Below are 15,249 nucleotides of genomic sequence, written 5' to 3' on the forward strand. Positions count from 1 at the left end.
GTAAGTGGAGTAAGTGCCCCCTGTGAAACCAGAAGCCTATGAGAGTGGGAGGTCTTGACTATTTAGAAGTTCTTTGTTTGTATCCACATGTGAAGTTGCAATTACCTCCATTTTCCTTCTGTCCTGTTTGTGTCGTTGCTTGTTGAGTTGATGCTGTAGTGAAAACATTAAAATCTGACTTTTCTCTTGGGGCCTGATCGCACAGATAAAACTGTGTGTGAGAGAGAAATCAAAGTTTAGTGAGTAAAAAGAGGGAGCAAAGGGGTGTGTGTGTTTGTTTGTGGGGAGGTGAGCTGCAGAGGTAACAGTAAACCAGATTTAGCTGCAGGCTAACAGCCAAATTACCAGATCTGCTCATACTGTGAAAAAAAACCCAAGACTTTAAAACAAAATCGTTTTAATTCATTAATTTCTCCTTTATAAGCTCTGTTTTTTTGCAAGTATATTTTATAGATCAGTGTTTAACAACCACATGTAAAATTGTGACATCAAGCTGCCAAAAAAGCTTTGGAACAAAAACCTACTTGTATGTAAGGCTTATTGCTTAAACCTTACAGACAAGTTTTTACTCCCTAAACATAACAAGTTAATTTTTTATTAAAAATCTGCTCCGTGTAGGACTCGATCAGCTGTTTGTGGTGTGCTCCACATCCAACTCCAACCACCAAATGCAAATTATCATCTTTAAAAGTGGAAGATGTGGATATTATCAGTACATATGACATGATTTAGGTGAAAAATCATGTTCAGGGGGTGGAAAAAAAGGAAGGGAAGATGAGGGATAGGGGAAAAGCAGAAATAATACACTTACATCAGATATTGTGATTCTCGCTGTAACAGGGAAAGAGGTCCAGGCTTATTGCATTAGAGGGGGGAAAATCCTCTGTGGAATGACTGAAGGAGCCAAGATCAACAGAGCCCTATAGGTGCTCAGGAACAGAGGCAAGAACACACAAATAACATGAATAATAATAATCGTTGTCATCATAATAACGCAAAAAAATCAGTATTAAAAAAAATAAAGGGCTCATTTTTGACAGTTTTTGGTGTTCTGTGTGTGTGTCTGGAAAAACTGAAATACTTTATGTGAGTTTGTTTTGCAATTGATATCATCATTTTTTATCTTTTACACTGAGTGAAGCCTGAAATCTGCATTCTTAGCTACAGTCATGCAGCTGAAGACAAAACAGGACTTTAGAGCTTCTTATATTTAGTCTTTTAATGATAGTCAAGCAAAGCAAGTCAGTTTCAGCACCATCTGGCATCATTTTCTGACATTTTGTTGGTTAAATTGAATATATATCCCAGCATGCACTTATGTTTGCTCGCACAGTTGTCCTATTTTAAGCTGATAAGGCAAGCTTGCTCATATAGAGGTTTTACAAACAATACAGATATTTGTGGATTTTGGCTGTTTTTTTTTTTTTTTTTTACCTGAGTCGTGCTGGTGTATGGCATAAGTGCAAGGGCAAACACAAGGGAAAAGCAGATTTATGTATTTTTTGGGTTGTTTTTTGTTTTTTCACTTGCATAGCTTTAGATATTTGGGTGTATAACATGTTACCTTTGCCATATATGTGATGAAAAATAAGGATAAGCCTGTTAAATCCCATCAAGATGAGAAAACTACATTAGAAATTTAAAATTTGATCTTTTTTTAATACAAAGTTTTGAGTTTTTCGTAATCTTTTCAGTGGGATTTCTGAGGAAACCACTGAATGTAACTGGAATGCTTTTTTGGCATGGAAATGTCCAAGCTGTCCAAACGTATTATTGTGAGCCTTTGCTTGATTACGGACTACACAGTGGTAACTGCCTGTATTTTCACAGCTAGCGTTAGAAGGATATTTGCCAGCTTCTGATTGCAGTCTCTTACCTCTGCTGAGTTTGGCGGGCGGCTCTCTCCGGTAGACCGTAATTCTTGGATCAGATGAAAGCCGGCCTCGCTAAAGAAAGAGCAGACTGGCATGAAGTTTGGCTTCTTCAGCACACCATCATCTCATTGCCTCTGTTTTCCACAACATGTCGTCATTATGTAATGATGATGCTGTTCTGAGTCACATGCTTTACACTATACCTCAATGTTTAACACAGCTCTAACACTGAAACAACGCTTTTGTTGATGGGACTCTAACAAGTTATGATGAGAGTAGTTGAAGCAGAACTATCGTGCTTGCTGAGCCTCAAAGAAAAACACAACGTTCTTAAAAAACTTAAGAAGCCACTCCAGGTTGTCAGACTAGTTGTTAGTAAGCAGTGGTTTTGTGTGTGGTGATCTCTTATCTCTCAGCTAGTTCTGCAGCATAAGTCAACAAACATCAGTGCTGTCTGTACTGCAGGTGCTCTCAGGAGTTTGCAGCGTGGTTCAACCCTGCGGGCTCTTTGTCATGTTCTGCTGCAATTGGGGAGAAGAGTTAGTGTAAGGCCCTCTGCAACAAAGTTTTAGGCAGCTGGTACATAACCAGGATTGACCTGGTGGGGGACGACTACAAACATGAGTATGACTGGTGCAGTAAAGGCAAGAAGTTGTTAACTTAATTTACATCATTCATTTAATTTTTCTGTTATTTCTGATAATTCGATAAACAAAAAAATAATACTAATAAAATAATACAAATAAAATAATAGTAATAATGCATAAGTAAATAAAATGTCAACATAACTAGTGAAAAAATAATCTAATATTGATTAGTGATGATAAGTGTGGTTGGTTGTTTATTAGGATTACTCAAAAAGTTTGGATTAGTATTTTTTGCTTGGCTGAATGAATCCAGAAGGAGGCTGGATTCATTTTTTCTTTTCTTTTTTTATCTGGTGGTCTTAATTAAAATTTTCATGATGTTGGAACGAGGTTAAATTTTCCTAAACTAAGCTTCCATAAACCTCAGCACTTCTGCATTTGTCAGTATGTGCTTTATGAGCAAAGGTCCTTCAGGTGAGTTCACAGCCAAACTAGCTCGTGTTCACAGTGTGTGTGTGCTGGGAGCGAGCTGGTGTGCTCCATGTAGCACTCTCTCTCTCTTTATCATTGACCTTTCCACATTCCACAACCTGCCTCTGGAAGTCAGCCCTCATTGGCTGCAACACTGCATGCTTTGTTTGAAGTTGCCGTCGGGATTGGCAGGTTTGTATGTTCCTGGATCTGATACGTTGAGTGGACTAGTTCCTGCTGTATTTTTACTCTCTGAGGAATGTGCCTTATCCTTATGGAGGCTGACACTTTGTAGTCTGTTGGAAAGCTGATAAAGCGTTGGCTTCACAGCACTCTGAGAAACTCCTGATATAAACTGATCTTGTCTTCTGATGAATAAATGGGTCATGTTATTATGAACCAGCCAACGGACTATTGTCTTGATGCATGCTAAATCATCCAGGTAAGTAAATCCCAAAAGGTTGATTCTGTTGATCTGGACGTAGCGTGTTCAGTGGGAGAAACGTTTCGTCACTCATCCAAGTGACCTCTTAAGTCTCAACTGACTGCAGGTTTCCCAGTGATCAGTGGTTGTTGATCAATGGTCATGACAATTTGCATGTTAATGATCAAGGAACTGACCTCCCAGCCCATTGTTCATTCAGTGGGCTAGTTTCAGTTACTGTGCTGTTTATAAGGTTGGGGAAATCTGCAGTTAGCTGAGACTGAAGAAGTCACTTGGATGAGTGACAAAACGTTTCTCCCACTGAACACGCTACGTCCAGATTAACGGAATCAACCTTTTGGGAATCGAGTATTTATTAAACTACACACCTTATAATTTCATGATTTAATTGTTCTTAGCTCTGCACTGATTCTACAGAATGCACAAAATAATCTACTTCCAAACTATCTAAATTAGAGTTACATTGTGAAGTCATGGAGGAAAAAACTGTTTAAAAAACTAAACTGTGTACCTGTCAAGGGCATAAACTTGTAGAGTAGTTGTGACTAGAAACTCCAAAAACATATACATAAAAGAAATAACATGATAAACAATGATAAAACTGAGGTTTGACTCTCAGCGTTCATGACAAACTTTATCTTTTTTTTTCAGTTAATTGTTTTCTTTTGTTTTATTTAGTCTTCGTTTATGGTGATTTAGCTATAATAAAAATGTTTCCATGCAGAATATACTCTTTCAATGTCCTCTGTAGGCAGAATAAATTGTTTATGCTTATGGCCATTTGTTGGCCCAATAATCTTTGAAATAAGCGGGTTATTAAAAAACATATTAAAGAAACATATTCATTCAGTTATTAATTACCTTTCATTTGGACTAAAATAACTTGTGCCTATATTGTTAGTCATTATTAAGTATGGCAACAAGGCAACCATAAATTTCCCACGTGTGGGACTAATAAAGGTCATCTTATCTTATCTTATCTTATCTTATAAAAACCTGTAGACCAAATTCAATTTTATTTGAGAGGTCGTGCACTTACTAAAAAGTAGAACAATGTGTCTGTAATCATTTTCAGATTTGCCCATTTATGTTCTCGACCTGAAATCTGTTTATTTCCCTCTTTTGAAACTAAGCAACCATATCACAATTTTTCTATGAGCAGCTTTTAAACTTGTTTTTAAGCAGCAATGTTAACACAATACATTGGCAAGATTTTTGTTGAATCTAAGATAATGTGTCTCATCATGTAGTCTTGACATACTCGGCCTCCGCGAGTCGTCCATGTGTTGATGGTTCTGTTGACATTAGCAGGCAGACGTGGTATTTCATAGCAGGCTGGACAGCACTAATTTGAGCCGTACTGGCAGGTCCTGCCATGCCAGAGTGACTCATATTGTCATGTGACAACAAACAACAACAGAAAGACCTTAAAAGTTTCAGCCAGGAAATAGCTCATCATTCATCCTTTGTTTTAACTTTACTTGGTATTTCAGAGTAAATGAATCCGTTTTAGGGCTCAAACATCATTCAAACTATAGATTTACATTAAACACAACTAATAGTTTATTGATTAGTTGAGTAAATAAACAGATTAAAGTTGTGACTGTATGTTGTGTTGACACCAAACACAAAGCCAAGTTTTCACACAGCACATCTGCACACAGTAGCTTTGCAATGAGGCAGACTGAGGTGAACTTCAGCTTCATATGATGTGAACATGGGCGAATCTGTGTTTGCCTGAGTTATAATGCTAAAAAACAGTTAAAGGAACACTTGAACAATTTTAACTCTGAGGGCTGGACTCAAAATCACACCAAAAGGATTGATGATTTTGGTTTCTTGGTGACTTTTTTTTCCTTTAATGAATTGAACTTGAATAGTTCATCCATCAAATCCAATCTGAGATTTAAACATTTCCTTTTTTTCACAAGTATAGTTCAGCTTTGAATATTTTACTTCATTTTGATTCTTGTTGAACCACTTTTGTGGGCAGATAGAGCTGTGTAGTTCAACCTCACTTTTAAATAGAGAGGATGAGAAAGGAGAGGGCCTGGAGAAAAGTAAGTGAAATTGTAGAACTTCATGATAAGGTCTTCAAATTATGTTACTGTAACTTGATTCCAGCTCTTCCTCGTCCCATTAGCTGTTAGGGGGTTTTATGATTTGATTTTATGGAGCCAAACAGTAGTTCATTTTAATCCATTATACTCAGAAAGGCTGGCAAAAGCAGGTAATGCTCACTGACCAATGATTTGTGATTTTACAGGTCCTTAGCATAAAGATATGGCACACAAAGTATCCTCAATAGAAATCCTGTCATCCTTTCTGTCACACTTCAGGAATCTCCCACCACAGGCATATCGTTACCTGTGACATGATGTCACTCTGATTATGACAGCACTTGCCCAGTTTCAGCTCTAACCGGTATGACTGCTGTTAAAGGAATCCAGTAATAAAGGCAAACCAATTACCAACATTTAATCTATGGTTTCACTAATAAATACCACATAGTTTACTATTTGAAACTGTTGGTATTTTAAATGATGAACAATCAAGGTGGACAAAAGAAGATATTTGTTACAGATTAAACTTTGAAGTGTTTATGGGTAAAAAACAAAATACTTAAAGTTGAAAAAAAACCTCGATGTTTGAGTTCAGGCTTCCTTGAGTGACAGGGCTTCTGCATCACGTGACACCTCAGGTAACAACACCTGTGACAGCAGATTCCGTGTGTGTGACAGGAAGGAAAGCGTAGGAGTGGAAGAAAAAAGGGGCATTAACGGCTTTTATTTAAAAGCAGGCAGGACATAAAGTTGTGAATAGATTCGAGCTTACCCGTGCTAATCTCGCTCTCCCTCTCTCCGTCTCTCTCCCCGTGACGTCATGATACTGGGCCGGGTTTGCTGAAACCATAGGAATGCGACACATTTTGAGTTTTTACTGCCGGGAGCTACAGCGTTCCTGTGTTTGTGTGTGTTTTCACGCTGACGCTGAGTGTCTTCACTCGTGTCCACTTCGCTGTGTCTTTAAGTAAAGACACAGAGGCGCTTCCTCCGCGGAGCTGAGCTGGATTTCTCCGCGGAAGTAACTTTGCGGCTGCTGCAGGGATCCCCTCCGTGTGCTTTCCCTTCGTCCTCCGCTGCGTTTCCGACATGAGATCAGGTGGATAGTGTGTCCTGCTGGATAAACGGAGTACCTGTGCTTTAAAGTGAGTATCCTCCGCTCTGAACGACGAAATAAAGGCGTGTGAAATTTTACGTTTATCGCGTGGAAAGCCACATGAATAAGCGCGCAGCTCCTCGCTGGGTTTTTTGCGCTGGAAAGTTAATCCGAACAACGAAACTCTGTTGTTGAAATCTGCCCGCGTGGATTAACTGTGAGTCAGGAAAAAAGCATAATAACTTTATTGTTTGCCTAGCGTGGAGGGGAGGGGGGCAGTGAGAAAGCAAGCAGCGAGGGATGATTCCCCCCCCCCCCCCCCCCCCCCCACCACACACACACCACCCGCTGCTCCCATTCAAACCTGTTGCTCACCGCTCATGTTTGCGGCTGTCAGGACAGCTGCTGGACCCCGCTGTCCCGCTCATGTGTCTTTCTCTGCACAAGTGTTGGTGACACATGGAGATAAGAGGGGGAGGATGGCGATTCATTGTGAACCTGTGTTTGTGGTAAGAGTTGTGAGGAAGCTTGGTTTAGCGGGACCTGAACACAAAACGTGAGGTGCAAGTATAATTTTAGCACTGTTTTATTTTTATTTAAAAAAAAAAAAAAGATATTAGGCTCCTTCACAAGGGGTAAAATAATGAGTAATAAAACTGTAACTGTAATATAATTTAGGGTGAAGGTTCAGGATAAGCAGTATTTCCCACATGTAAACCATTTAGGCCTTCCACTGCAGGAAGCTCAGCGGGACTGTGATTTTTAATGCTTTTTTCAAGTGGGGTTTAAATTTAAGTTTAAAATGCTTCTTTCTCTATCACATAGCCAAAAATATCAGGGAAGTGCGAGATTTTTGGTGAGAAAGGTAACCCAGCTGCCTATGCATTTTTCAACTGGAATTATAATTTCTTTTCTTTCTTTTTTTTTTAAAGTTTGTCCAGGACTCAGAGCCTGATCTTACTTCTCTGAAAGAGAAGCATGAAAAGTCGTAATAATAGTTGTATTAATCTGTTTCAGTCATGGTCTCAGGGTTGTATGGAGTTTTGTGCATTTCAGCCACTTATTCTGCTTTATGGAGGGCAAAAAGTGCTACAATAATAGGTGCATGTTCAACACCTCTGTGGTGATGCTGAAGTTTAGACTGTCGTATATAAACTCAGTGTTATGAACAGACTGATGCTGTGAGAGCAGTCAGGAGCTCCAAGGTCACAGAGTGTGCTGTGTCTCTGCACTGCATTTGTAAATCTGGGAAACTTTGGGAGAGAAGTACTGTCCTCTCTCTATCTGTGTGCGTGTGTGTGTGCAGTAGTGAGAGTACAGGCTATTAGTTATCAGCCCTGATTTTGCAGAAGAAAGCTAATGAAAGCACACCACAACAACAGTGACAACTACCAGCGAACAGCAGAGGTAACCTGAATCCTGCAGTTTGCTTTCTGGTGCTTCACTCTTTAAACCCCCCTCTGTTTTCCATCTCACTCCAGAGTTGTTACCTGTGTATTCAGCTTTGGTGATACAAGGCGTGAGAAATTACCGCCTGACAAACATTCGGGTGAGTTTTTTGTTCTTGGCTGGCAACTCTGTACTCCACCATTTGCATTGGCAGACCATTTAATACCTCAGCCCTAGAAAATGTGCCTGGCTGTTAAATTTAAAGCGTTTATCAGTCATTGTGGCTTCATGTAAACATGAGTTTCTGTGCTTTAATTAAACATATTCCCACGGTCCAACAGCTTTAAGATAGGTCAGCAATATTTGAAGGGGCCTTCAAACTTGTGAAAACCAAATAAAAATGTACAGAACTGATCTGATATCTAATTATTTGTAAGTTTTTTTGTTTGAGGGTTTTTTTTTAATAGATTGAGGGACTTTTTTACTCCACATTAGCAAAACTGAATGGTCTTACTTGCAAATGTAACTTTCATATTTTCAGAATTGATTAACTGTGGCACTTTTTCCTTCTTTGGTAAAGCCAGCGAGATTGTGACATTGTTATACAACAGTATCTGCATTTCTGCGTATTTTTAACTGTTTTATTAATGAAAATAGATATTAGTCTTTAGTTGGTGAAAATGACAATACTGGTTTCTATGCAGGAAGGTCACTGACTAACAAGTTATTACATGGGGTGATGAACATCTGTGCTATGTGGCATAATAGTCTAGTTTATAACGCTGCCTTAAAGATTTAGTTTGACTTTCTGAAGTTTATCAACACCTGAGTGCTGTAAGTGCATCCTTAGAAAGTTAGCTATGTGAGGTATGTCTGAATGGAGAAAAACAATTAGCTTGGAGGGGAAAAAACTGTAATGCATGCAGAGCAGGTGTCCTTAACTAATTATGTCTTTGACGTTCACTAAAGCTTTAAGACGAGGTGGGCCTGCTATAGTAAGAAGAAAGGTGTTAACTCCTCTGTTATCTCCTCAGGTCATGTGTGTCTTCAAAATACATTAATTTTAAACTAAGAGGTTCATTTTTTTTTAAACCATTGGCTCGCCCAGGGGTTACCCTTTTTGTGGCATTTTTAAAGGTACTTTCTGTAATTACCCTCTGGAAAAATATAACATTCACTGGCAGGGGGCAGCGTTTTACCTGTGGGACTGGTGATGTTTCCAGATATGTGCTGCTGGGTTGTTTGTTTGTTTTTTTGTTTTTTTATACTTCTGGTTTCATCTCAGGGAGGCTTTGCATTTTCCTAAATAGAATGTAGTGTTAATGATTTGACTGCTTAAATAATGATGGCATTACCTTGTTTCACCATCTTGTGGTGCAAATTGGTATTGCATCAAAGTGCAGCAAAGTGCTAGTGGGTGGTTGTACTTGATATCTGTTCTTGATATCTCCTCAAGTCATAGTGGCTGTTTCTTCACACCCTGTTGATAGCTTTAGTTAAATTTAGAGAGGAAAAGAATAATACCAATAAAAATTAACTTTATAGTATCTTTCCAACTCAAAATGGTACGGTTTTTTTTCACAGAGTCGCTGCTGCCTGATTAAAAGGAAAATAGACATTTTTGTGTTATTTATGATGAAAAGAAATGCATTTTATACTCAGTAACTTCTTAAGAATCAAAGTCCTGGTGATTTTCCTTTGATCAGGAAGACTTGAACCTAAAATCTGTTTCAGGTGCTATTTAAGATTTTGCTTTATCTTAAATAACCACTAAAAAAATCAGGCTTTTCATTCTGCTCCGTAGTAAATGGACTGTGACTGCCATTTAGTCAACTGATGCTGTTATAGAAAGAGAAGAAGAGAGACATTTGTAAGTTAAATAGAGCCACATCAAACGTATGTCTGCAGTACAATCAGAGGGATCATTCCTAACAAATCCCTCTGTGTACTGTATATTTGGATCTGGTGCCAGTTCAGAAGCAGCCTTTCATAGTGCGGTCCCCGTCATTACACCGCCTCTCGATGTCTCTCAGAGTGCAGACCACCCATGATGTACAATACGTGAAACAGGCCGGAGGACAGCAGCTTCGTCCAGAGCTCATCAGCCCGGCTCTGCCCCACTGACCAGACAGGCTTTCTCACGGTTCAGCCAGGCATACAGCAGAGAAGGTTAAATTAAGGAGGGGGAGGAGATGGAAAACGCTTAAAGGGAAAAGGAGAACAGGGAGATGGAGATATTGAAGGGAATTTTGGGAGCAGATTGAGAGCTAAATGGCGGGTGGTGGGGAGAGAGGATGGTGAGAGATGGATTTATTTTTTTTGCAGTAGGAGGGAGGGGAAAATACAGGGGAGCTGTAACTACACTGATTGTTGTGTTTAGGGAGGGATGTGCTTGTTTTGCTCAGAGAGGACAAATTATAGATGTACTCTAACAGTGTTTGAGGGGGTGATGCAGTGCAGTCCTGTCCCCTTTTACCTATTTGTGACAGCCAAACAATCAAGAGCTCAACCAAGCAGGACACTTCCTATCCAGCCCAGCTGTGCCAGCCAGAACACAGTCAGGTCCAGAAATATTGGGCCTGTGTAATTCCTAAACAGTTGATGCAGAAAGTCTGGACTTTGTTTTAAAGTCAACTGTGGTGGTGGACAAATATTTATGACAGCACCACGTGCTGCCTAGATGTTAGTTGTCCAGTTTATTTAATCCATTTGCACATGTGGGATTGTTTTGGAGTGATTCAGATCTCTGATCAAATAGGGCTGTGCGATATGACCAAAATCTCATATCCCGTATAAGACATCTGTAACGATATAAATCACAAAAATTTAACATTTTCTGTAAATTCTGTGAATCTCGGGCAGCTCCAGTTGCGTGAAGTGTTTCCAGCTGGGCGTTGTGTACCTGCAGTCGAGTGTTTTAACCGATGCATGAAACGATACATTTTTAGACATAAGTTGTAACGGCCGCCATTTTCTTTGTGAGTATTTATTACACGGCGTGCTGCGGGGAAAAGCCTGTTCTAACGTTAGAGTCTAAGGTTTATTTTTTTAGCACCTGGCGCCTCTTTTTGGCTTCTCATCCGTAAACATGCTGCATACTCTTTCACGTGATTCAGTTTATTTTGAAAAGTCTCAAAAGGATCTTGAACTTTATTGTGAAAGGTTTATGTGGAAACTAAACCAGCGGACACGCGATGGTTTTACCGTCGTTGTTGCTAACGACAACGCATAAAAACAGCCGCTTGTCCGTCCGTAGTGTGGTTATATTAAATATAAGAGAAAGAGAGAACTTTAAGAAATTAATATAGCCACTACAGTGACCATCAAAACGGTGAAAAAATATTGCCGTAAACGTTTATTTTGCGACACCACGAAACAAACGATAGCGTAAAATGAAATGATAGATGTTTTTATATCGTCATCTGATATATATCGTTATATCGAACAGCCCTATGATCAAACTTGTTAGGCAGATTTTACTTGCATACAATGAAATTGCTTTTCAAACAAAGCTCAGTTAAAACTTTTACTCACTTCTGAAAAAAAAGCTTGGCTGCTAAATTATGCAGAGCATTCAGGCACTTAGTTACGTTAACCTCTGGTCGAAGTTCATATCTTTTATATATTTTCTGTATTCTCTATTTCAACTTTTTTTTAAAACAGTAAAAGCTAGAAGAGTGGTGTCTGGTTTGGTCTCCAAACACATTAATTTATGTGTTTGTTTTGAGATCAGTGGGCTTTTATAGGCCCAGATGTTAAAGAAATATGCAAAGAAAAATGCAACTTCAGCAAAATGTTTTTTTTTACTAACAAGCATATTTATTTTTGTGCCAGTAGTTTGAGACCTTTTATGAATGGTATAACAAAAAATTTTAATTGTCACTTATGACTTCGTCTTCCAGCATTCATGAAAAAAGGATAAACAGTCTTTTTTCATTAATTGTATTTATGTTCTTGTTGTTCTTGTTGTTGTTGTTTTGACCCCTTCCTTAAAGCTGAAACTTGCAGTTTAATTCATATCGTGTCTCTGTGACGGGAGGAGATCCTTCCATCAACAAAATCTGTCAAGAGGATGTTAAAGATTTCAAAAGGTGAACATGAGGGACAATCTTTCATGGTTTCACCTTCGTCTTTGGAGTTTTCTCCTTTGGTCTGATTTTGGCAGCGCGTAGCTAAGGTGCTGGCAGGCTGTCAGCTGTCTGTCTTGTAATTCAGTTTAAGTTCAGATCCAGTCAAATCAGCTGTTCACTGATCATATATAACAGAAAGTGTGGGTTAAGGCAGTGAGCCTGTATCCCCTTACATAACAGTAGTAGTATTTTTCCATCAATTTTGGCTGTTTGATAAACAAAAATGTACCCGGTTATTCTTCAGTTTAGTGCACTTGAATGGACCGTTTTTAACATGCTCATTCTGTGTTGTGTGCTGGGATGAATGAGTGACTGACTCATCTCTGTTGTTATTTTGTCCTGACAGGCTTGTGCAGTTATCATCTCCTGATTGAACTGCATGCCTGGACTCACTTGTCCTTTCATGTAAACTTTGTCTTTGCGCCCACACTCTTAGGTTTGTTCAAACAGGATCTCTGAGGTCAGAGCTCCATAATCTGTTTACTGTTTGCCACTCGGCCTTCGTTACTTATGAATCTTATCATTTCTTGGCTCTTGAAGGCCGCAGTAAAATCTTGTTTTTTACCCACAGCCATTTGGCTCAGAGCTCCGCATATTTCCAAATGCAAGAGGAAGAAAAAGCAGAGGATTTGAAAGCCGCAGGGCTCTTTGATTCAAGGCCAGACCGCCACGAATATGAGATGCTCAATGTCATTATCAGCCCTCACATGGGTTTTTTGTACTGATTTCCTGTATGTAACAGGCCCCTGTGCTTTGTTGTATATTACAACTTAATCCGTCAGATAACTGTTTGTATTTAAATGTAGGAGTATAAGGTTTGTGTTACTGTAGTGTAGTAATCCTCCTCAGTCTTTTGTCATAACTTTTTATCCTTCCTTGAGGCAGTGCTTTCTTTCAGTTCCTTTCAGTTCAGATGCATTGACTGACTGTTTTGGTGTCTCAGCCCAAACACTAATGATAGGCCTCTGTGGTGATTTATTCTCCTCTCCCTGTTGTCACCAGACTCATTATAACTGGAAAGAGGCATTTATCATCCATGTTGTAACTGTGCTGTTGCAAGTCAGTTGCGAGTCAGTTCTGCTAATGGGAATTAAATCCAGAGTTGGGAGCTGGGTGGGGATTCCAGGGAAAAAAACTGAATATGTGTTCAAGTGTGAAGCTAAATTTTTGATCTGGTCAAAAAAAAGTGCATGCTTCAGCTTTGCTCACTAAACCTAAAACAATAAGAGTGGCTGTTGTCACACATGACTTCCAGATGCTGTTGTTCGTTTTTTAGCATTATTAGCATTAGCACCAGTGTTAGCTTTCCCTGTCTGCTTGTGAAATGCTGACTTGTTGACCCCGTTTCTCGTCTTTTTAAGGTTCTGCAGTTATTCATGTCGTGTTATTTGAACAGAGGCGAGCTCCCAAAAACTGTTTACTCTGCCCCTCAAAAGTTTTGTGATCAATATTCATGCGTAGTAGGTCTCACAGTTTTCAGTGTGGACAATAAGCTTCCGAGTAAAACAAACCACACAGCAACATATTAATGACAGCATTTGTCCATCAGGGACCCTCAACAGGAACTTTTATTGAGAACAGTTTAACCCTCATCCCACTTTCCTGTTCTGATGTGTTGATATTAGCCTAACCATAGCTCTGTAGTTAGCTAGTCCAACATCACTAACTCCTGATGTGATCATTTTATTGGAGCTGAAGAAATTTGGACCATTTTGTATTTGTTTGCTTTTAGGAACTGAATCAGCGTTTGGAAATGGTGATAATGACAGACTTCTAATCTAATTCCTCCTGACCTTTTCCAGTCATTCATACAGAGACATGAACATAACAAGCGCTTCTTGTACAGATGTCACTAAAATTCGTAGAAGAGAATAAAAAAATAGGTTAATGACCTTTGAAAATGGATCTCTCTTTACATTTTTATAGTTGTCCTGTAACTTTAATGGTTGTTGATTTAAGAGATGATGAAGGAAAAATACTTGAATTTAAAGCAAGGAAATATTGACTAAATATAGAAAAGCTTAAATTATTTGATTATTTGTGAGATTTCACTGAGCACTGAAAATTATTTCATAGAAATACAGAACAGAGTTTAATTTAAATAAATTTTTTTTTTACTTTTCTCTACAGCTTTGTTCTTATTTACAGCATGAACTGGTAATGAGTCTGTATCTCTTTCTGTTTTCGTCTTAGTTCATCCCTTTTCCAATGGAATCTGTCTTTGATAATCCTGTTGAGAAAACTGAGAGAAAAGCTTTGCATATATAAAGCACAGCTGATCTGTCTACCATTCATTTCATTAGATTTTTTATCCTATCAAGAGGAAATAGCCTTTTTCAGACACGTTCATATTACTGGAAATACTTGGTTTGTTTTAAGGGGAAGCTTCCTGGATAGAGTGCAAGGGAGGCAAAACACATGACGCTCGTTTACTCAACCGCTATCTACGCTGTTCTCATATGCACCACATGTCAGGAGCTGTCGGCTTTAAGATCTGCTGCATCCCATCTGACTGTGTTGGGAATTCACCTACCTCAACCTCTCTTAAATAACTGCATACTTGTCGTAGACTTGTGACCTTCTTGGAGTTCCCACTCAAATTCATTTAAGTTTATATTTGTCATGAGTTGCATAATGGCTTTTTGATGGTTGTAATCATCTCTTGTCTTTCACGTTTCTCTTGTTTCCTGCTTCACTTGTCTGACCTCTGGTAGCTAGTATCATGCTGTTCTTGACAAATATCCTGAAGTTATACTGCTGGTGTCCGAAGGGGGGGAAAACGGACAATAGCAATAGTTTCCAGTTCCTTTATAGCTGTGCTTCCAGTCCAGATGATATATAATCTCTTCAGCAAGTTTGGGATTTACCTCAGGGTCTCTCCTAGTTAGACCTCCCCGGGACCTCCTTAGCTTGTTTCTTCTGACACAAAGGAGCAGTGTCTCTACTGCGAGCTCCTCACCCGATCTCTGAGGATTAACCCAGCAGACTCGTTTTTGGGTAACTAACTGGAGCTCATGACTGGGGATACACTGATCCAACTTTTTCCGGTTGAAATGTGATACCAATACCTTGGTTTTGATTATCTGCTGGTACTGACTTCTGATCCAGTGTTAATGTTGAATTAATAAACTTTCTTCCTCACTAGGAGGAAGAGACTGGGAGTCTTTCCCTAGGGTGTAAGGAAACATCAAGCT

General features: G+C 39.1%; 2 protein-coding genes across 3 annotated transcripts in view; both read left to right on the top strand.

Annotated features, from left to right (window-relative positions):
* The window catches only part of LOC135933758 (uncharacterized), a 375,148-nt gene that overhangs the window by 12,333 nt on the left and 347,566 nt on the right, over nt 1-15,249 (top strand). The window lies entirely within an intron of this gene.
* Nucleotides 1-15,249, top strand: part of pak4 (p21 protein (Cdc42/Rac)-activated kinase 4) — a 40,414-nt gene that overhangs the window by 5,191 nt on the left and 19,974 nt on the right. Inside the window, exon 1 of one of the 2 annotated variants that reach the window (XM_063492694.1) lies at nt 6,228-6,585. The exons of the other annotated variant lie outside the window; for it this stretch is intronic. The gene's annotated coding sequence lies outside the window, so the exon portion shown is untranslated. Of the gene's footprint in view, nt 1-6,227; nt 6,586-15,249 lie in introns of those variants that run through there. 2 annotated transcript variants of the gene reach the window in all.

This window comes from Pelmatolapia mariae, linkage group LG14 (genome assembly GCF_036321145.2).
Source record: "Pelmatolapia mariae isolate MD_Pm_ZW linkage group LG14, Pm_UMD_F_2, whole genome shotgun sequence".
In the NCBI taxonomy this organism is placed as follows: Eukaryota; Metazoa; Chordata; class Actinopteri; order Cichliformes; family Cichlidae; genus Pelmatolapia; species Pelmatolapia mariae.